This window comes from Aquarana catesbeiana, linkage group LG01 (assembly GCF_042186555.1).
Source record: "Aquarana catesbeiana isolate 2022-GZ linkage group LG01, ASM4218655v1, whole genome shotgun sequence".
Lineage (NCBI taxonomy): Eukaryota > Metazoa > Chordata > Amphibia > Anura > Ranidae > Aquarana > Aquarana catesbeiana.
Window position 1 is genome coordinate 901,763,050 of NC_133324.1, and position 22,425 is coordinate 901,785,474.

Sequence of the window (22,425 nt, forward strand, 5' to 3'; positions counted from 1 at the left end):
GCGCTGCAGATCCACGGCAGCCTGTGCCCAGTGCCAGCCAGTCCCGAGGCCGACTCCTGCTGCCTGCAGTACATTGCCAGCAGCCAGACTTCTCTCCTCCTCCCGCCCACGAGGGCCGCGACCCGAGCCGCCCGACCGAGTGCCTGAGGGAGGGCCCCCCAGCCAACTTGCAGGTTTGTAATGTATTAGTAGGTGTGTGCTCACTATTCTATGAGAAGAACATGCATGCTGAGCTCAGTGGAGTCCCTGCTGCTAGCCTATTTGTGCACTATATTTACAATTATTCCACTAGGTGTATGTTACATGTAACACTGTATAACAGTTAATATAATACCATATGTAAAGTTAATTTTTTTTGGGGGGGGGCTGTTTGCAGGGGGGCCCCATACAACATTTTGCTATGGGGCCCTGTGATTTCTAGTTACGCCCCTGAGGACAAGGTAGAAAATATGTGCAGTGATCGAGGGGTTAGGAGGATATGTGCATGGGGGGGGCTTTGGCAGGAGGAAGATATGCTAAAAGTGTGGATTGGATTTGAAATCTGACAACCCCTCCTAGCAGTATCTCTCTTCCTTCCCAAAGGTCCCCTCCAGCACATATCCTACCCCCCTACCCCTCCCCCTTGCACTGGCCCTCTTCTCTCACATATCTGACCCCCCCAAGTGCCCCAGCACATATGGGCACAGCCTGCATATGATGAGCACAGAGGCTGTATGATTGGCACAGAGACTGCATATCATGGGCACAGTGGCTGTATAATAGGCACAGAGGCTGCATATGATGGGCACAGTGGTTGTATGATAGGTACAGAGGCTGCATATGGCTGCGTATGATGGGCACAGAGGCTGCATATGATGGGCACAGAGGCTGCATATGATGGGCACAGTGAGGCTGCAATTGATTTTTTTTTTCTGAATTTTTCAGTTTGTTTGCGTCCCCCCCAAATTTTGAGCGCCAGCCGCCACTGCCCCCCAGCAAATATCTAACTCTCCCCACCCCCCTGCTACCACTAGCCCTCTCCCCAGGACATATCTGACCCCTGCATTCCATGCAGAACACTCACATTTCAGCCACGCGCACTGTTTGATGCGGTGAGATATGCGCCATATTACTACTCTCAGGCCACCAAAAGTGTCCCAGGTCTTTTACAATCTTATAGCAGATACCCCCCCCCCCCCCCCCCCAAAAAAAAAAGCCGCCGCTAAAGTGTTCGGGTTTGGCTTTAGGAAAAGGTGGCAACCCTATACGAGGGGCCAAATTACACAGCACAAACACTGTGCTGTATATAATGCTTTAAAGGAACAGGATCTTTATTTTTTATTTTTTTGGATTAACAAGCACTTCATCCCTTAAGAACCACTTTAAAGTCTCTCAGGCACCTCCTTGCGTTTGACACCGAGCTGCGCTTGTGCAGCTCAGTCTACAATTTCAGCAATCTGAGGGAGTGACATCATCTCGTTCTGGAGTGGGAGTGAGTAGAGTTCTGCTTTAAGGCCTTGTTTACACATGCATTGCACCATGAAGAGCAATCAGCTGTGGAATGCATTTCATTGAGGTGTGGCATGCAGGTGTGGCATGTTTTTTTTTTTTTTTTAAGACAGCAAAATGGGCTATTTGAATGGGAATACGTGACACAACTGCTAGCCAAGGGCTTAATTTACCAGCGCTTTATGGCTGGGGCATGTGTGCAACCCTGTCCAGCTGCTTCCTCATGACCACCAACACTGTTTTTTTTTTTTTTTTCTTGGCCATTTTTTTTTTTTTTTTGTGTGTTTAAAGGAATAGTCCACCTATTGTAAAAAAAATATAATTATTTGCGCTCACATTGCAAAAAGATAGAGATATATAGATATATAGATATATAGATATATAGATATATATATTTATACATAACAAGAGACCTAGTAAACCCACTTTGAAAAAAATAAACTAACACCTGCAAGAAAAAGGCATAATGATCTAGTATGCATAGCATACCAGCTCATTATGTAATACTCACCTGAGATCGAAGCCCTCGCTGTGGTGCCCGTACACAGCACCGGCCGGTGACATCACTCCCGGGGGTAACTCCGCGCTGTGATTGGCCGGAGCTGTGATGACGTCACTCCCTGGCATGCGTGTGGTAATGGCACGTACGTCCCATTGCTTCAGTTTGTGTCAGTGCGCATGTGCCGATGACGTCGGCACATGCAAATACAGGGGATATCTCCTAAACCGTGCAGGTTTAGGAGATATCCTGGATAGCTACAGGTAAGCCTTATTATAGGCTTACCTGTAGCGAAAAGTGGTCTGTAAGGGTTTACAACCACTTTAAGTTATGGAGCCAAAGAAAGTAAACAATGCATTACAATTGTGGTGATGTCACTGCACTTGTGCTCTATTGGGCCAGATGGGACTTGTAGTCTTCCTTGTGGTCTTCACACCCGTGTGAATGGATGACGCAGGTAGAGGCATACACAACCATGACAAATTTAAAAATCAGCAGAAGCCTGCGGGAAGAAGCACCCCACAATTCTGTTAGGGGAGAATGGGTGACTGGGGGATGGCCCATGTTTAAAGTAGTTGTGAAGCCTCAAGATTTTTGACCTTAATGCATTGAGTTTTGCTGTGATTTTTGTACGTTTTTTTTTATGACAATTGCGGCAAAGTTGCACCGCGTTTGGGGTGCCATTAAGAACTAATGGCACCACAACATACCTCCCAACTTTCTGAGATGGGAATGAGGGACACCTATAAGCAAAAGCATACAGGCATAGGACACACCCTCTGCCTCACCTCCTTGAAGGAGAATTATGCAAAAGAAGTTAAACCCACAAGTGTTTTTTTTTTTTTTTTACCACTACTATTTCTTTATATTGGCTTTTGAAATGTACAAATACAACAATTTAGAAACTGGGCAAAAGGCTTAGCACTGCGAAACACTTTTTGAAAGATCAATGGTGCATTTTATATACAACTATATAGATCAGACCAAAATGAGGGACAACCAGGGACAGCTGGGAGCTATGCCACAAGCGTGTCAAATGGTTCGCTGCTATTCTAGAATTGCAGGCAGAGTCATGTTGTTCTGTCCGCAATTCCGATATGCGAAAGTGTAAAAGGGGTCTAAATGATTTTTGTCTTCCTTCACGCCTAATCGCGATTCCAAATCGCTGCAAAACGCATGACGCGTTTGCGATGCCATTACTTTTAATTGGACCTTGTGATGGGAGGGCCCAGAATAAGGGAACTCAGAATACATCTTATGTCTAAGTCACCCTGTGCCATCCTGGCACAGGGTGAGTGAGAAAATATATCTTGGACTACTTAAAATGGGACAGTAATATTTGTCCACAATATCTCCCAGGATGTATGTAGAGACTATTATTGGTTTGGTTGATTCTGAACTCAACCTGTTAATTGAGTGAGCTGATCACATTAGCCTCCAGGACTGGCTAGGAGACGAACTGTTGATGAATAGGCTGAGGAGGGGGGGAGATTGTTGTTTGTATTGTTAATTGTAATTAGCTCCAGCTATTGTGTTTATACTACTGTGTGAAGCTCGGTGCCCACAAGTCTGTCATCTGGTCTGGGTAAATTTTTTAGTAAATTAGCTCATGTTAATTAGGTTAGCTTTGAGTCAGCCTGCTGTATAAATGTGTGTGAGATCTCAAATAAAGAGTTAGTTCTGATGTACTCCAAGACTGGTGTTGTCTAGTTCTTGGGGGTTCCTATTGCCAGATCCATTGGACTCGTGTTCCAGAACTTAGGAAGCGGTATACTGACGGAAGCACTCAAGCGGAGTGTGGGACGTTCTGTGACAGACCTCAAGCGCGCCCCCATTTTGCCGCAATTGTCGCACGGTAAATCATGCCGCAATTGCAACGCGCGCTGCAGTCCGCCAAAAGAAGCTCATGTATCTTTGTGAGCGACAATCGTGGCAAAAATCATGGCGTGATTGGGGTGCCATTTAGAAGTAAGGCTTTGCAGCAATTTGAATTTGCAGGCGGAATGGCTGTGATTCCATCCGCGATCAGGTGTGAATGGAGCCCTTATGCCGCGTACACACCACCGGTTTTGCCTTCGGAATACACTCCAACGGAATTCCATTCAAGCGGTCTTGCCTACACACGGTCAAACCAAAGTCCGACCAAAGTCTGACCGTCCAGAATGAGGTGACATACAACACGTACGACGGAACCAGAAGAAGGAAGTTCAATAGCCAGTAGCCAATAGCTTCCGTCTCGTACTTGCTTCAGAGCATGCGTTGTTTTTGGTCCGTCGGAACAGCATATAGACGATCGGTTTTCCCGATAGGAATTGGTTCCGTCGGAAATATTTAGAACATGTTCCATTTCTAGGTCCGTCAGAATTTTAGAAAAAAAAAGTCAGATGAAGCATACACACGATCGGAATATACGATCAAAAGATTCCGTCGGACATTCCGCTCGTGTGTACGCGGCTTTAGTGTTTTGAAGCCTCGAGCTTCAAGCTCGGTTCACACTGATGCAACAATCGCTCTGATTTTGGAGCACTTGTAGCGTCAGAAGTCGGACCCCATTTAGTGCAATGGAACCGTTCTAATCAGTGCGACTTGAGTCGCTCCTCAAGGTTCCTGCACTACTTTTGGTCCGACTTGCATTGACTTCTGTTAGACCCCTTTCACACTGAAGTCAGTTTTCAGGCGTTTTAGCGATAAATAGCGCCTGTAAACCACCTCCCATGTGTGAAAGCCCGGGTGCTTTCACACTGGGGAGGTGCGTTTGCGGGACGGGAAAAAAAGTCCTGCAAGCAGCATCTTTGGGGCTGTATACACCACTCCTAAACTTTCTTCAGCCGCTAGCGGGGGTTAAAAGTATAGCTCCCAACTGTCCCTGATTTGGACCAATGTCCCTCTGTCCCTCATTTGTCCCTCATTTTGGTCTGATCTATATAGTTGTATATAAAATGCACCTTTTATCTATCAAAAAGTGTTTCCCAGTTCTAAACCTTGTAAATGATAAAAGCCAATAAAAAGGAATAGTAGTGGAATAAAAGGATTTAAAAAAGCACTTGTAGGTTGAACCAATCTTTTATTTTTTTTGTACAATTCTCCTTCAAAGGGGCGTGACAAGAGGTGTGTCCTATGCCTACATACTTTTGCTGATAGGTGTCCCTCATTCCCATCTCAAAAAGTTGGGAGGAATGTAAAAGCGTCCCGCTAGCGCCCGAAAAGTGGCACTAAAATGACGGTAAAGCGCCGCTAAAACGAGTTTGCCTTTCCCGCCAAGGCAACCGCGGCTACAGTGTGAAAGTAGCCTTAAAAAAGTCTCATGCAAGTTGTGCCAAAGTTGCGCTGGGGTCCGGCTTCAAAGTTGCCCTGTAGTCGCGCGCCTTTTGAAGCCTCGGTGCTGGTGTGAACCCGGGCTCAAGCTACTAAACAATCAGGTGTGAAAAGGGCCTCAATAACGCAACACACATGCAATAATACAATGAATAATGGGTGCTTGTTATGTTTATTCGCCAATTTAACAGCAGACAATGGAAAACCATAAAGATTAAAATAAAAAAAAAAAAATCAATAAAAAACACATTGCTACTTTCGCCCAGGTCCCATAGCCCCGCCCATCTCTTGGCAGTGGCTTATACGGTGTGACGCGTAGCACAGTTACGTCACGTTCAGGGCGGAAGAGAACGGAATGCTGTGAAGGGACGGGCGGAAGCAGGAAGTACAGCTACCGGACGTGGTTAGGAGATATTTCTGGGGACTTGTGTAGTGGTTGTGGTCGGGTGAGCTGACATGGGGCTGTTCGGGAAGACGCAGGAGAGGCCGCCTAAAGACCTGGTGAGTGAGGTAGAAGGGTCATGTCCTGAATTCTCCTCGAACCTCATAGGGGTTACCCGGTGATATTAGTCACCCTGTGTCACGTGAGTAGGGCTCAGCACTTACATCATCTGTATAGGGGGTGATCTTCTAAATAAGGAACATCAAGAGCCGGTACACGGCATAGGCTGTCTATGCTGTGATGCTGGTTATTAAAGAGAACCTATCACTAGTTCATGGCTCCTAAAGGTGTTCAAGGATCCTTGTCACCGCACCTCACAGCCACCGGAGGGCCCCGTTTACTTTAGTGTTCTACTATGTTCATACCGCCAACACCTACTGGACCCTTCTATAACATGGGTTATATTGTTCTACCGATAGGGGATCTGTCCGTGTTATGCGAGAACCTGACCACTAAAACATGCTGGAGGGCTGCAAAGGATGCCTGTCGGCATGGCAACCCATGTCCTAGCAACAGCGGGGGCGGGACAGGGGAACGCTGGCCAACATGGCCCCTCCCCTTAGGTGTGTTCATTGAACAGGGGGCTGTGGTGGCAACTGAGCTTAACATTAGAGACGCCCACAAATTGGGCTTTCTTCAGGGGAGGAGCAGAGAGGCTGAAAGGCAAGTGAATTAAAAAAAAGGGTTTTCCTCACACTTCAATACAAGGCTAATGCAGATATTCTCACATGAATGTATGGACTGGTATTTAAAGTGTAAGTTCACCTTTACAGTAAATCTGTAAGCTGAACTTACACAGGACCCCCCCCTCCCCATTCTCCAACCCCCACCCCACCCCCGGTCCCACTCACCTGCAGTCCCGCGATCACACTCTGTGAGACAGTGGGTTGCCGCTTTACCAGTCCAGAGATTTAGAATCCCTGCCGCTTTCTCTCTCCTCTCTTCCAGCACTTACAGGACGGATGCCACCTATACATAACTTTACGAGGTATGTTTAGAAGATTAGGCCGCGGGGATTTCAAATCCCCTGACAGGTGAAGCGGCGACCGAATGTGTCACAGTGGGTGATTGCCGGACTCCAGGTCAGCTCGACCAGGGGGGATAGGGAGGGGGTCCAGTGTAAGTTCACCCTTTAAAGAGGTATTAAACCTAAAAGCAAGCATTTTGTTATATTGCAGCTTACCCATCCTTAGATGTGATGGTTGCATTAATTTTTCTTTTTTTAAGCTTTCTTTCCTTCATTTTGAGCTGATGATCTATCCAGTAAAGCTATTATTTTTTCAATAGAACAAGCTGTCCTGCAGATGTAGCAGTTAGAAGGCTGAGACAAACAATTTAAAGCTGGCCATAGATTGATCAAATCTCTGTTGGTTAGTTAGTTGGAGTAAACTCCCACCTCTGACTTGTACCTATAGGCAAGTCCATAATCAGGCTTACCTATAGGGTACTGTAATTATGTCCTAAATGTGCCGGAGATATTTATTGTACATGCATCCGGTGACGTCACTGGCGCAAGCGCTCTGAAGGACTGACCACCCGGGCCATTCCTTCAGAGTCCTGTGCCGTAAACGGCAGGTCCCGGGTGCATGCGTGGGAGTGACATCATCGCAGCTCCAGCCACTCACACGGCTGGAGTCTGTGGACCTGGAAGGAAGACCAGGTGAAGATGGGATGCCTGCAGTGGTGACAGCACGGCGCTGGAAAGCTTTGTTTTCAAGTAGGTTTAACATAATGTGCTAGTATGCGATGCATACTAGCACATTATGACATTACCTTGCAGGTTAGAGAAAAAACTCCCAGCGCTTTACTATCTCTTTAAGCAGGGACCGGCCTAGATTTGATCCATCTGTAGCCATCTATCGTTCCATTGATCATCTGGGGTACAACCAGCCTGTTGAATTTTTTTAAATGCAATTACTGCATGCAGGTAAAGCCGCTACCAGTAATCATTGTGTTCTGCCTGCCAGAAAGGCAAAAAAACTCTGTGAGAGCGATTCCCCCATAAACATTGACTGAGTTGATGAGGGATTTGAGTGATTTTCTTTCAGTCCACTTGTTATGGAAGGAAAGATAATCACATTGGCCTGCTTAACACTGACAGGGGTGCTCAAAATGATCAGCTTTTATTTATTTATGTAAAACCTTTATCCCAAAAGGAAAAAAAATAGTTTGCTGTAACTCATTATAAAGTATTAGCTGCAGTTCATCTTCTTTCATTTGTTAGATGTACTAGCAGATTTAGATACATTAACACTCCCCCTCCCCTCCGACTGCCATTGTTTTGTCCAAAGGTGCCCCCTGTGCTCCTTCATCCAGAGTGTAGGCACTCTAATACAGGAGGTGTATTACAGATAGAGTTGCCACCTCATCCCTTTAAACCCGAACACATATGAATCACACGGGTTCTGTGGCTGATTAAGGTGGTAATTAAACTCACTTATAGCCTAATCTGCATTTAATTAGCCTCAGAACCTGTGTAATTCATATGTGTCTGGGTTTAAAGAGATGAGGTGGCAGATCAATGGGTGAAAAAAGCCTAAGGAAAAAAAAAAAAAAACGAATGCAGCCACCACATCTAATGATTGGTAAGCTGCAGTATATTACGTTTTTGGGTTTAATACTGATATTTTATAGTAGAATTTTGGGATTTATTATTATTAATATTATTATTATTATTATACAGGATTTATATAGTGCCAACAGTTTGTGCAGCGCTATACAAAATGAAGGCAGACAGTACACTTATGCCGCGTACACACGGTCGGACTTTTCGTCTACAAAAGTCCGACAGCCTGTCCGACAGACTTCCTGCGGACTTTCGGCGGACTTGCAGCAGACTTTCTAACGAACGGACTTGCCTACACACGACCACACAAAAGTCCGACGGATTCGTACGTGATGACGTACACCGGACTAAAATAAGGAAGTTCATAGCCAGTAGCCAATAGCTGCCCTAGCATGGGTTTTTGTCCGTCGGACTAGCACACAGACGAGCGGATTTCGGGGTCCGTCGTAGTTACGACGTAAAGATTTGAAGCATGTTTCAAATCTAAAGTCCGTCGGATTTGAGGCTGAAAAAGTCTGCTGAAAGTCCGGAGAAGCCCACACACGATCGGATTACCAGCCAGCTTTAGTCCGTCGGCGTCCGTTGGACTTTTGTAGACGAAAAGTCCGACCGTGTGTACGCGGCATTACAATACAATTTGGTACAAGAGGAATCAGAATTCTGCTTGTTAGAATTGGGCTGATTTACTCAATCTGGCCATACACACACACACAGATTTTTTTTTCCCTTCAGTTTGCAGCTTCCTCTGCGCATGCTCAACAACGCAGATGTAGAAGTCTTCCACTGCAGCCATTGTACTTCTACAGCCTATGTTGCAGCTGTCTGTCTAAATACCTGCCTCTGATTGGATGCAGGCTCTGCTCAGCTGACAATTTCCTGACAGGCTTCTTCAATTTTTTTTTTTTTCCGATCTGTGAATGCACACTTCAATTATCCAGTCGTGTGCAGATGAAATAAGTAAACAGGAATTTTGCTTTTCACTTAGGTGGATAATTGAAGTGAATATTCATATAATTTATGGCATTAACATTCTCAGCTCCTTTAGCAAGACATCCTCACTGTGTACAAGAACAAACATTGTATCACATTGGGATGGCTGTGTACTCCTTATGAGGCTTCCATCTTGAATGGATCATGTACACTGCTATTATTTACACAGTACACCCTGATGTGTTAGTTTGTGTGTACATTCACTGCTATACCTTCTCCGTGGGGTTGGAGCTGATAGGTCTAGGCTATGTTCACTTTTAGGCTCCATTCACAACTGAGCTCAGAGCTTCAAAACACTCAACGTTCAGAATCCTGTGTATTTTATTGGTGGCCATTCACAAGTGAGGAAATCTAATCTTAAAACCGCCTTCCCCAAACACCTGTACTAACTAACCCATGTAAGATAGATGTACTGTATAGTACATTCACATCAGTCCCTGCCCTCAGGGAGCTTACAATCTAATGTCCTGAACTCACATTCATACATAGACATACTAGGGCCAATATAGACAGGAGCCAATTGGCCTACCAAGCATGTCTTTGGAGTGTGGGAGGAAACCCACACAGGGAGAACATGCAAACTCCAGGCAGGTAGTGCTGTGATTAGTGTTTGAACCAATGACCCTAAAGTCTCGCACACACGATCTGATTTTCCGATTGGTAAATGTTTGATGACAGGGTGTTGGTGGAAAATCCGACCGTGTGTACGCTCCATCGGACGATTGTTGGATTTTCCGCGGCCAAATGTTGGATGGCAGGTTTTTTAAATTTTTTTTCGCGGACAAATGTGTGTTGTCGGATTTTCCGATCGTGTGTACAAAAGTCCAAAGTACAAACACGCATGCTCGGAAGCAAGGGCGAGCCAGAAGCGGTCAGTCTTGTAAACTCGCGTTCATAATGGAGAATTAACATTGGTGACGCGGCAAATTATGAAATCTCGAAATGCAGCTCACAATTCTCTTCTTCTTTAATGAGATAATAATGAAGCTGCTTTGCTGGTGATACTGATGGAGTTATTGCAAACTAATTTTCAAAGGATTTTTTTTCTAGTGATATCAAGAATAATAATATTATGCTTTTTGTTTTTTGTTTTTTTGGTTTTTTTGGGGGGAAAATTACCACAGCACCATTATCCCATAGTTTTTAAGATCAAAGATGTTGGTGTCCCTTGTTAATTTTACATTGAAAAGAATACAATGTAACTGCCTACTCCCAAACTGTCATTTGAAGTAAAACACATAGCCAAGTATTATTCTCCACAATTTTTTTTATTGTGCATTAAAAAAAGAAAACAAATAAAATTAGACATGCTATCTGCCAATAGAACTTAACCAAAATGTGCATTCTATGCATCCAAAAATATAGAAAATATAACAAATCAAATCATTATTCAACCAAAAAAATAATGTCAAACCAATAACTCCAAGGCCAATAATAAATAACACGTTATCTCCTCCGATTCCGCAACATGTCTGGTTCACGAACGGCCGTTCAGAAACGAACTGAAAAGTGCGAAATGAAAAGCGTGAATTAACACTCACCAAACTTCTACTAACACGAAATTATCAGAAGGAGCCCAAAGGGTGGCGCTAAAGAGCTGAAAAACAACGTAGTATGTCACTTACGTTCGTATTTGTTGGCCGACAATTCCTTGCCGTTTCTATGCAAGACAAGTTTGGGCCAACGCCCTTTGGACAAAAGTCCACGGTTTTGTTGGCCAACAATCCGATCGTGTGTACGAGGCTTTATACTGCTAGGCGGAAGTGCTAACCAGTTCCTGCTGAATCGTTGCAATTTAAGCTGTGGCTGGTCTTGTTGAAACCACCTGGCTCAAGAAAAGTGACAATGACTGCATCCAGTCAGGTATTCAGGCAGCGGGTGTCGGGTATATATCATGACGTGTATTAATAAAATGACCATTGCAGTAGATACCTTACTCTGTCCAGTGTTTATATAACAGTCACTCTTTTTAACCTAACATTGTAGTGTATAGAAAGTGTACTTCATCTATATTATGATTCTGTAAAGTGCATGACACTGTACATTTTATAAATGATCTTGTATTATAATTTTAAAACTTTACTTCTTTTTTTGTTCTGTTTTTTAATTTTAGGTCAGTGAATGGTCACTAAAAATTCGTAAAGAAATGCGTGTTATTGACAGACAGATAAGAGGTAAGAGAATGATTTCATCATCATAGAAGAAGCCTCACTAGACTTCTCAATTTTCTATGTAATCTGTTAGGTGTGCCCATAGAAATTGGTCCTACAATTGCTAAGCAGTGTGGTCAGACAGTCCCCTTTAGTGCAGTGTTTATTTTTCATTCATAATATTAATAATAATATTAATAAAAGAACAGTTATCTTTTATGATGGCAAAACACATTTAGAATTTCATTCAAAAATTTTTGTTTTAAGAACGTTCATTCAATTTTTCTAATCGGTGGGGTCAAATCAACGTTAGTTTTCGACTACAGGGACGGGAAAAATTCGAAGAGCGGTATAGAAAACTTTTCATGATCAAATTCATTTTCGGACAGTGTGTGTGTGTGTGGTTTTCGTGCAGAAATTGCATTCATTTTAAAATGGAATGTTAAAGTGGTTGTATGCCCCAAAAAAAACCAAAAAAAAAAACTGTAAGGCAAAGGCATAATGAGCTGGTATGCGGTGCGGTACTAGCTCAATATGTCATACTTACCTTAGAACGAAGCTCCCACAGGGCCGCCCAGTCACCGTTGAGGGAGCTGACATGTTCCGGGTTCGCGGCTCCGGAGCTGTGAGTGGCCAGAGCCGCAATGACCTCATATGCGCGCGGAAGCCCTCCGTTCCTCACAATACGCGGGACCCTCACTGCGCATGCGCCGTTGACGTCAGCGGCTGTATGCAAGGACTGTAGTGCAAATATGCAAAAAGCACTAAAAATGCTTAGGTGTGAATCAGGCCTAACACAACAGGGAGCTGAAACTGGACTTTTTAGGGAAGCTAGAAACATTGTTTATAAGAAGTTCTATAAAGCACAAAAAGGCAGAGATGAATAAATATTAAAGGATAAGTTCACCTTTTTTTACAAAAAATTTTAAATGCACGTTTCTTTTGCATGTAAAAAAAAATGTGCATTTTATTATTATATTGTTGTAGGAACCTGTAAAGCATTGCATCAGCGATTAGCAGATCCCGGGTGCCATGTAGGTCACCTGCAGACCTGTCAGTGTATCTGCTTGCTCGTACCTCTTGCAGGCAAGCCAATACACTCTGGCAAGAAGAACCATTGATCTACCGCAGTGCTCAAGGCGCCAAGCTTAGCCCAGGAAAGGCAAGTAATTAAAGGGATTTTAAGCCCTCGCCTTTTTTTGATAATCCTGCTCCTTTACTCTAGTCTAGCGTGTAATCACACACTAACCTTATCCTTCATTTCTGCATAGAAATGCCTTTTTGTGAGGTCCGTTTTCCCCACTTCCTGTCCTCTCCTATGGGTGCCCTGTCTTCAGCGCCGTTCTCAAGGAGTCTCCCGTGCATGCATGCTCCCATGACTGGGACTTCATCTCTGCGGGGAAGCGCTGGTTTCGTTTGCAGGCATGAGAGCCATGGCCTTGTACGGCGCTGTAGCTCCGCCTCGCATGGGAATGGGCGTGACTTCCAGGAGGTGTCTGAATACAGAAGGCTGTACTAGCTATCAAGAACTAGGCTCATTCTCAATCAAGCAGACAGGGGAAAGGGAATGTGCGATGCCGCTAAGCATGATGGGAATCGTAGTTCAAAAAGCCATATAACGTAGTGCAGGGAGCGTGCTCAGAGAACCTTAAGCTGTGGGAATCTAAAGGAGGAAGAACATACAATGTATTTATAATACACGGAAAATAAACATGTTGGGAGATATATTTATTTCTATATTTCCGTATGTATGTGCCATATACAGCAGATATATGCAAAAAAAAAAAAAAAGTACCTTTACAACCCCTTTCTAAGCTCTTCTAGTACTGTTGTTTTATCAAAACCAGCTAGACCATGACTTTATGGTTTGAGCATAAGTCCCAAAATGGTATAAGCTGCGGATTTACGTGTTTTTCAGTTAAACAATAGGAATGTCACCTCTGTTAATTCAATCAAATGAAATTTTAAGATTTTTTTTTTTAAATTAGTGTTTAAATCGCCGTTCTGAAAAAAATTCTTAAAAAAAAACAATTACAGCACATGGACCAACTTACTGTGCAATTCCAGGCTGTACCTAACTAAAAATGCTCCCTCCCCCTCCTCACACCTCTGTTGACTAACCTGTGTAAGAAAGATGTCTATACTTGCCTATTTTAAGCCAATTCGGTCTGGTCACGTGATCTGGCTTGTACTGACAACGGATGGGCCATAGGAGTCTATGGGTAACATCGCTGCTCCTAGGCATTGCCAGCAGTTGCCGAGTGCGCTCCCCTGCAGCCACCACTGGCTGACAGAGTTGTTCACTTGACCAGACCAGATTGGTCTGAAAATAGTTAAGTATATACATCTTTGTTACACAGGTTAGTCAGAATAGGTGTTGGGAGGTGGAAGGGAGCATTTTTAAGAGTAGTTGGGTATAGGCTGGAATTCTACTTAAGTACATCATTAAAGAGCATGCTGGGACTTGCAGACTTTTCACAGTTGGAGATCATCAGCTTGCCCAGTCCTACTGTAGTCGGTTACTTGACTTTGTACACAAATAGCTTCCTATAAATAACTTAAGTCACAGTGATGTGAGCTGGTCTTGTGACTAGATCGATGGCGTCATCTCCAGTGTTTACTTTATAGTTATCACTCGCCTTGCAGTAAAACCGGTTTTTCTGATCTTAATGTGTCATATAAAGATTATTCCTTCAAGGGCGCCATACTGATACGGTATTGAGAAAACGTCAACATATTGTAGAATGGAAATCTGCACAAAAATGTTCTCGTATGATTTCAGAATAATCTTGTAGATGTGAGAACTTTTGTCAACCTGACCTAGCCTAACAAGTGTCCTAGATAACATGTGCGTTTAATGCTGAACTCGGGGCTAGTTTATAAATTCTCTAAATGCTACTTCTCCTTTGCTAGAGTAAAAACTAACATGTAATTTAATCTACGCTTAGTGTATTTTGTGCTATATTTACCTATTTAAAAGGGTGTGATGCTAACACTGAATATGGAGAAATAAAGACCTGACTGGGCACCACAAGGAGGGGTCAGGGAAGCGGCAACTTCACTTCCTCTGCTGCGGGAGCTACTATTCCTGTCATGCAACTGTAGTTCTTAATTGCTGTTATGTGGGTGGTGGTGTTGACGATCCTGCCATTCACTTACAGTAGGCTTGGATGTGCATGACAAACCAGGAGTCTCCTGGTCTGTCAATCAAATAAAGCAATGTAAGTAAGCAGGTCAGACCAGGAGTTGGAGACTTCTAGGTTCTCCCAGTAATTCTACTCACTATTTGCTCACAGTTTTTTTACCAAATGTATACTGAGCTGTTCATGTGCAGCTCGGCGTGGTCCCGGCACACTTCGGCTGTGCCAGAATGACTGATTCCATATGCATTTGCAAGATGATGCCATCCCTGCTAAAACCTGGCATCTGAAGAGGAGATTACAGTGGCCAGTGAGCGATGTAACTGTTGCATCGCTGGAATGTGGAGGTGAGTATACTGGGAGTTCCGCATTAAAATAAAACAAAGGCTATTCTGGAACTAAGGCATGCCCACTGTTCTTCAACTGTCAGAACCTCTGGGGAAATCCTAGGATGGAAAAGGACCTGGGGGTCCTAGTAGATGACAGGCTCAGCAATGCCAAGCTGCTGCAAGCAAAGCCAACTGAATATTGGCATGCATTAAAAAGGGGATCAACTCCAGAGATAAAACGATAATTCTCCCACTCTACAAGACTCTGGTCCGGCCGCACCTGGAGTATGCCGTCCTGTTCTGGGCACCAATCCTCAGGAGGGATGTACTAGAACTGGAGAGAGTCCCGAGAAGGGCAACAAAGCTAATAAAAGGACTGGAGGATCTTGGTTATGAGGAAAGATTATGAGCACTGAACTTATTCTCTCTGGAGAAGAGACGCTTGAGAGGGGATATGATTTCAATGTACAAATAACGTACTGGTGACCCCACAATAGGGATAAAACTTTTCCGCAACAGAGAATTTAAAAAGACACATGGCCATTCACTAAAATTAGAAGAGAAGTGGTTTAACCTTAAACCAGGGCTCGACAAACCCCGGGCGCCAGGTCGCATTTGCGACTAGAATTAGCGACCTGGCGCCTGGGGCGGCACAGCTGGGGTATCCTGTGTCCGTTCGACACCCCCCCTCCCGACGCGATCGCGTTGGGCCGCGCCGGTAATTGAGGCCCCGGATTTGCGGCCTACTGCAGTCCTATGGTTCCTTATGCAATCGGGCGCCCTCTGGTGGTGGCCGTTGGTATGACAAGACATCCACCAATGCTAATGGAGCTTTTCCTACCTGTTTTCACTGCCTGCCCATCTCCTTCCCTTTACTTAGAACCCCCAAACATTATATATATTTTTTATTCTAACACCCTAGAGAATAAAATGGCGGTCATTAAAATACTTTTTGTCACACCGTATTTGCGCAGCGGACTTACAAGCGCACTTTTTTGGGAAAAAATACTTTTTTTAATTAAAAAATAAGAAAACAGTAAAGTTAGCCCAATTTTTTTTATATTGTGAAAGATAATGTTACGCCGAGTAAATTGATTCCCAACATGTCACGCTTCAAAATTTCGTCCGCTCGTGGAATGGCGACAAACTTTTACCCTTTAAAATCTCCATAGGCGTTGTTTAAAAAATTCTACAGGTTGCATGTTTTGAGTTACAGAGGAGGTCTAGGACTAGAATTATTGCTCTCGCTCTAACGATCGTGGCGATACCTCACATGTGTGGTTTGAACAACGTTTTCATATGCGGGTGCTACTCACATATGCGTTCGCTTCTGCAAGCGAGCTCGGCGGGACGGGGCGCATTTAAAAAAATTATTATTTTTTCTTATATATTTTACTTTTTATTTTTTATTTTTACACTGTTTTTAAAAAAAAATAAAAATGGTGTCACTTTTATTTCTATTACAAGGGATGGGACATATTTAAATTTTTTTTTTTTTTTTCTTATTTATTTTAACTTTTATTTTTTCACTGTTCTTTTAAAAAAAAAAAAGTCACTTTTATTCCTATTACAAGGAATGTAAAAATCCCTTGTAATAGAAAAAAAGCATGACAGGTCCTCTTAAATATGAGATCTGGGGTCAAAAAGACCTCAGATCTCATATTTACACTAAAATGCATTAAAAAAAAAAAAAAAAATTGTCATTTGAAAAAAAATATAATATGTCCCTTCAAGAGCTATGGGTGGAAGTGACGATTTGACGTCGCTTCCACCCTGCAATGACTTGGAGATGGGTGGGGGGGCCATCTTCCTTTCACTTGTTTCCATGTCAGGCCAGGGACAGATCTGGATCGCCTCCGCCGTTACTGACGGCCACGGTAAGCGGGGAAGGGCACCGGAGAGCGGCGGTAGGGGGGGCCCTCTCCTGCCGCCGATAAAAGTGATCTCGCTGCGAATCTGCTGCAGAGACCACTTTTATCTGAAAGAGAACCGCCGGCTCTTGAAGAAGATACTGGGGTTATGGTAGCTAGCTGCTACCATCACAACGGTATTGCTCTTCAAAGACAGGACGTATATAGTCATCCTGCGGGAAGGAAGTGGTTAATTAAAATGAATTTATTATTTGTCATCTCCCTGCTTGGCCCCTTTCACACGGGCTGTCTGATCAGGTTCGCCTGTCAGTTTTTCAGGCGGACCTGATTGGACCCTTAGTGGGAATATGGTGGTCTTGTGTCCCTGCATGGCAGGAAATAAAAGCAGTCACATTAGTTCTAGTCGTCTCTGTGTAAATTTAAGATTGGTTAATTTTTATATTGAAAATAAAGCTTTGTCGGTCATTTAAAAAAAAAAAAAAAAAAAAAAACCTGGCTCCTAACTTTTTTAGCTGGCTCCTAGATTCCAAGCAAATTTGTCAAGCCCTGCCTTAAACTACGTAGAGGGCTCTTTATTGTAAGAGCGGCAAAGATGTGGAATTCCCTTCCACAGGCGGTGGTCTCAGCGGGGGGCATTGATAGTTTCAAAAAACTATTAGATAAGCACCTGAACGACCACAACATACAGGGATATACAATGTAATACTGACATAAAAGTGCACACATAGGTTGGACTTGTGTCTTTTTTCAACCTCACCAACTATGTAACTATATAAGAACCTCAGTCTGAGGTAGAGACTGGAATTCCAAAGTTGAATAAAAAGGGGCAGAGCTTAGTACAGAAAGGGGGATTATTCTTAAGAGATGTATGGGATTTGCTTTTTTGTGAATCATACTTACCTAGGTGGATGCAGCATCTGTCCCCCACTGGCTTAAACACTAAGAAGAACCAAGCGATCAAACACCGTCAACCACTCAGTTCTCACAGCTCCGTGAGCAGAGAGTCGGCTCTCTGCTCTGCCCCCCCCCCCCCTCGCTCACTGGAGTGCTGGGCTGTGGAGGGAGCAGGAGCAACCTGCTCAGGCTTTCAGCGGCTCGCATACAGGCTGAACTAGGTGCCTGTCCAGGCCTGTAGGTGAATCCCGACCATATTGTCACGATCCTTCCTGAGCCTGGACCGGCTCTGTGGTGTCAGCTGACAGTGGGCTTCAGCCCTCTGTCAGCTGAAAATGGGTCACAGGAGTGCAAAACGTTGAACTTGGGCTGTACTTGTCCTTTAAAGCAGAACTGTACTACCCTTCACTCCAGTGATGTGGTGTCCACAACCTCCCTCGCTGGCCACTTTTTCCTTTTTTCAGGTTATGATGATCATCCATTTTGAGTTGCCAGGTCGAGATTGCATTGCCCCCTCACATGCGCAGATGTTCATTTATCTGAGCCAATGGCGGGATATTACATTCAGCTGCGTAGCTCAGTGTACAGGCAAGCAAGAATAGTTTAATGCAAAACATACATAGTATGTGTCTTCTATAATAAAAAGCCTGCCTGTTCACTATTTTATAGCATAAAGTTTCACTTTAATTTGAAGAGACTTTTGAGGTCAAATACCTCTACGTAGAAGTCGATCTGAAGTCTAAAACAGATATTCGCAGCACCATTTGGGTATTATTTACCTTTTAGGTATTTTTTTTTATTTACTTATTTTTAAACCACATTCATTTTAAAAACCAGCTTTAAACAATTTTTTTAATTTATTAATATCATTTACATTTTTAGTTGTGGTTTTAGTGGGGAAAGAGCCTCTGCCGATTTTTGTTTGAATTCAGTTGGGGAGGTTTTTCTGTTCTTATTACACCTCTGGGGTTGATTTACTATAACTGGAAAGTGCGAAATCTGCAGTTGTCCATGGTAGCCAATCAGCTTCCAATTTCAGCTTGTTCAATTTAGCTTTGAAGGGAAAAAAAAAAACCTGGGTGCTGATTGGTTTCTATGCAGAGCTGCACCAGATTTTGCACTCTCCAGTTTTAGTAAATCAACCCCAATGTGTCTTATGCCCTGTACACACGATAGGATTTTCCGATGGAATAGGACCTTGTTGTCGGAAATTCCGACCGTGTGTGGGCTCCATCACACATTTTCCATAGGAATTTCCGACACATAAAGTTTGAGAGCTTGCTATAAAATTTTCCGACAACAAAATCCGTTGTTGGAAATTCCGATCGTGTGTACACAAATACCACGCACAAAGTGCCACGCATGCTCAGAATAAATTAAGAGACGAGAGCTATTGGCTACTGCCCCGTTTATAGTCCCGACGTACATGTTTTACGTCACCGCGTTCAGAACGATCGGATTTTCCAACAACTTTGTGTGACCGTGTGTATGCAAGACAAGTTTGAGCCAACATCCGTCGGAAAAAAATCCATGGTTTTTGTTGTCGGAATGTCCGACCGTGTGTACAGGGCATTAGAGTGACCTGGTGGTATAGAGACAGCAAGTGTTGGAAAATCTCTTCAACTGTAATGTGGACAGCAATAAAAACCTGCCAAAAGGTCTCACCCTTACTCACTGAAATCAAAACGTAAAGAAGTTTAGGCTGAGGTTCTACATAAAGGCAAACTTTTCCAAAAACTTGACTGGAAACATAACCCACTTGTAGGCCCCCAAAATCTAGATTTTCCACTGGTTTTTCTGTGCCATAAGTGTGGGCACACCTGAGTCTCTTCTAAAGGTCAACCTTGGTCGCATGGTCTATGCTTAAGGGGTTGGTATGGTTTAGGTACACCTGTCAACTGTGATTGACCGGGAAGAAAAGTCATCAAGTTGCAAAATAAAAATTAATTTGACCTCTCTAAAATGTTTTATGATGTCTGAAGAGGTGGTTTAGTTGTGTGGACAATACGGGTGCGCTTCTAAATGCTTCTGTTTTTTTGTAGCAAGCCAGATGATATATGTACATGTGTTCTAGATATCCAGAGAGAGCAAGAGAAAGTCAAGCGCTCAATAAAGGAATCGGCAAAGAAAGGCAACAGGGATGTTTGTAAAATATTAGCAAAGTAGGTTGTGCAGTCCAATCGGGCAATAAGTAAGCTCTATGCCTCCAAGGCCCACATGAACTCTGTACTCATGAGTATGAAGAATCAGTTGGGTAAGTCTTTTTCCTTTCTAGGGGAGGGTTAAACCGCTTTGTTGACTCATTTATGATGTATGCCTGGTTTTGGATTTCTGTTCTCGTATGGTTTTTTTTTTTTTTTTTTTTTTGGATCGAGTAAGAACTTAGGACCTCTGGCACGTTTTTGTTCTCCTGTCCTGGGAAACAGGAAGTGAGGGGAAATTCTCTCTTAGACACTTGTTACCAAAGCAAGTGTCCACATTGGAAGATTTTCCCTTTTATAATTTTTTTTTTTTTTTTTTACTTTTTTTAGTTTTGGATTTCTCAGTAAAAATTGTCACCAAGACAGAGAAGGGGGTGAATCTTGCCTAGAAAAGTAACTGCACAAAAAAGACTGAGTGGTCCATCGAGTCTGCCTTTTTTTTTTTTTGTGTGTTATCTATCTATCTATCTATCTACCTAGGCGCCGAGACTGCAAGGACTCGTCGGAGCCGAGATACACATACCCGAGTATCTTCGGCTTTTCTCTGTGCCGCTCACAGTCACGCCCTATGATGGACATAACACAGGTCCAATGGCGGGACTGGGGGTGACTGTGAGCAGCGCCGAGAAAAGCCGAAGATACTCAGGTATGTGTATCTCGGCTCTGACGAGTCCCTGCAGTCTCGGCGCCATATTTGAATTTACACACGGCTGTGTATGTCGGCGGCAATAGCCGCGATCGTTCCGATCATAACAAAATTTTTGTTTTTTAGTTTTGGATTTCTCAGTAAAAATTGTCACCAAGACAGAAGGGGGTGAATCTTGCCTAGAAAAGTAACTGCACAAAAAAGACTGAGTGGTCCATCGAGTCTGCCTTTTTTTTTTTTTTTGTGTGTTATCTAATCTATCTAATCTATCTAATCATTTATGGGCATATAACACGCACTTTTTTCCCCTTAAATTTAGGGGAAAATCGTGGGTGCGTGTTATAGGCCGATCACCGCCAATTTTGTTATGATCGGAACGATCGCGGCTATTGCCGCCGACATACACAGCCGTGTGTAAATTCAAATATGGCGCCCAAAACTGCAGGGACTCGTCGGAGCCGAGATACACATACCTGAGTATCTTCGGCTTTTCTCGGCGCTGCTCAGTCACCCCCAGTCCCGCCCAGTCCCGCCATTGGACCTGTGTTATGTCCATCATAGGGCGGGACTGGGCGTGACTGGGCGTGACTGTGAGCGACACAGAGAAAAGACGAAGATACTCGGGTATGTGTATCTCGGCTCCGACGAGTCCTTGCAGTCTCGGCGCCATATTTGAATTTACACACGGCTGTGTATGTCGGCGGCGATCGCGGCAATCACACAAGGCTGCACTGGGGCAAGGCTGCACTGGGGCAAGGCTGCACTGGGGCAAGGCTGCACTGGGGCAAGGCTGCACTGGGGCAAGGCTGCACTGACATGGCTGCACTGGGGCAAAGCTGCACTGACATGGCTGCACTGGGGCAAAGCTGCACTGACATGGCTGCACTGGGGCAAAGCTGCACTGACATGGCTGCACTGGGGCAAAGCTGCACTGACATGGCTGCACTGGGGCAAAGCTGCACTGACATGGCTGCACTGGGGCAAAGCTGCACTGACATGGCTGCACTGGGGCAAAGCTGCACTGACAAGGCTGCACTGGGGCAAAGCTGCACTGACAAGGCTGTGTATGTCGGCAGCGATTGCGGCAATCGCACAAGGCTGCACTGACATGGCTGCACTGACAAGGCTGCACTGGGGCAAAGCTGCACTGACATGGCTGCACTGGGGCAAAGCTGCACTGACATGGCTGCACTGGGGCAAAGCTGCACTGACATGGCTGCACTGGGGCAAAGCTGCACTGACATGGCTGCACTGGGGCAAAGCTGCACTGACAAGGCTGCACTGGGGCAAAGCTGCACTGACATGGCTGCACTGGGGCAAAGCTGCACTGACATGGCTGCACTGGGGCAAAGCTGCACTGACATGGCTGCACTGGGGCAAAGCTGCACTGACATGGCTGCATTGGGGCAAAGCTGCACTGACATGGCTGCATTGGGGCAAAGCTGCACTGACATGGCTGCATTGGGGCAAAGCTGCACTGACATGGCTGCATTGGGGCAAAGCTGCACTGACATGGCTGCATTGGGGCAAAGCTGCACTGACATGGCTGCATTGGGGCAAAGCTGCACTGACATGGCTGCATTGGGGCAAAGCTGCACTGACATGGCTGCATTGGGGCAAAGCTGCACTGACAAGGCTGCACTGGGGCAAAGCTGCACTGACAAGGCTGTGTATGTCGGCAGCGATTGCGGCAATCGCACAAGGCTGCACTGACATGGCTGCACTGACAAGGCTGCACTGGGGCAAAGCTGCACTGACATGGCTGCACTGGGGCAAAGCTGCACTGACATGGCTGCACTGGGGCAAAGCTGCACTGACATGGCTGCACTGGGGCAAAGCTGCACTGACATGGCTGCACTGGGGCAAAGCTGCACTGACATGGCTGCACTGGGGC

The 22,425-nt window shown here is 44.5% G+C and overlaps 1 pseudogene; it reads left to right on the forward strand.

Annotated features, from left to right (window-relative positions):
- The first annotated feature begins 5,403 nt into the window (after positions 1-5,403).
- The window catches only part of LOC141119166 (charged multivesicular body protein 3-like), a 42,227-nt pseudogene continuing 25,205 nt past the window's right edge, over positions 5,404-22,425 (forward strand).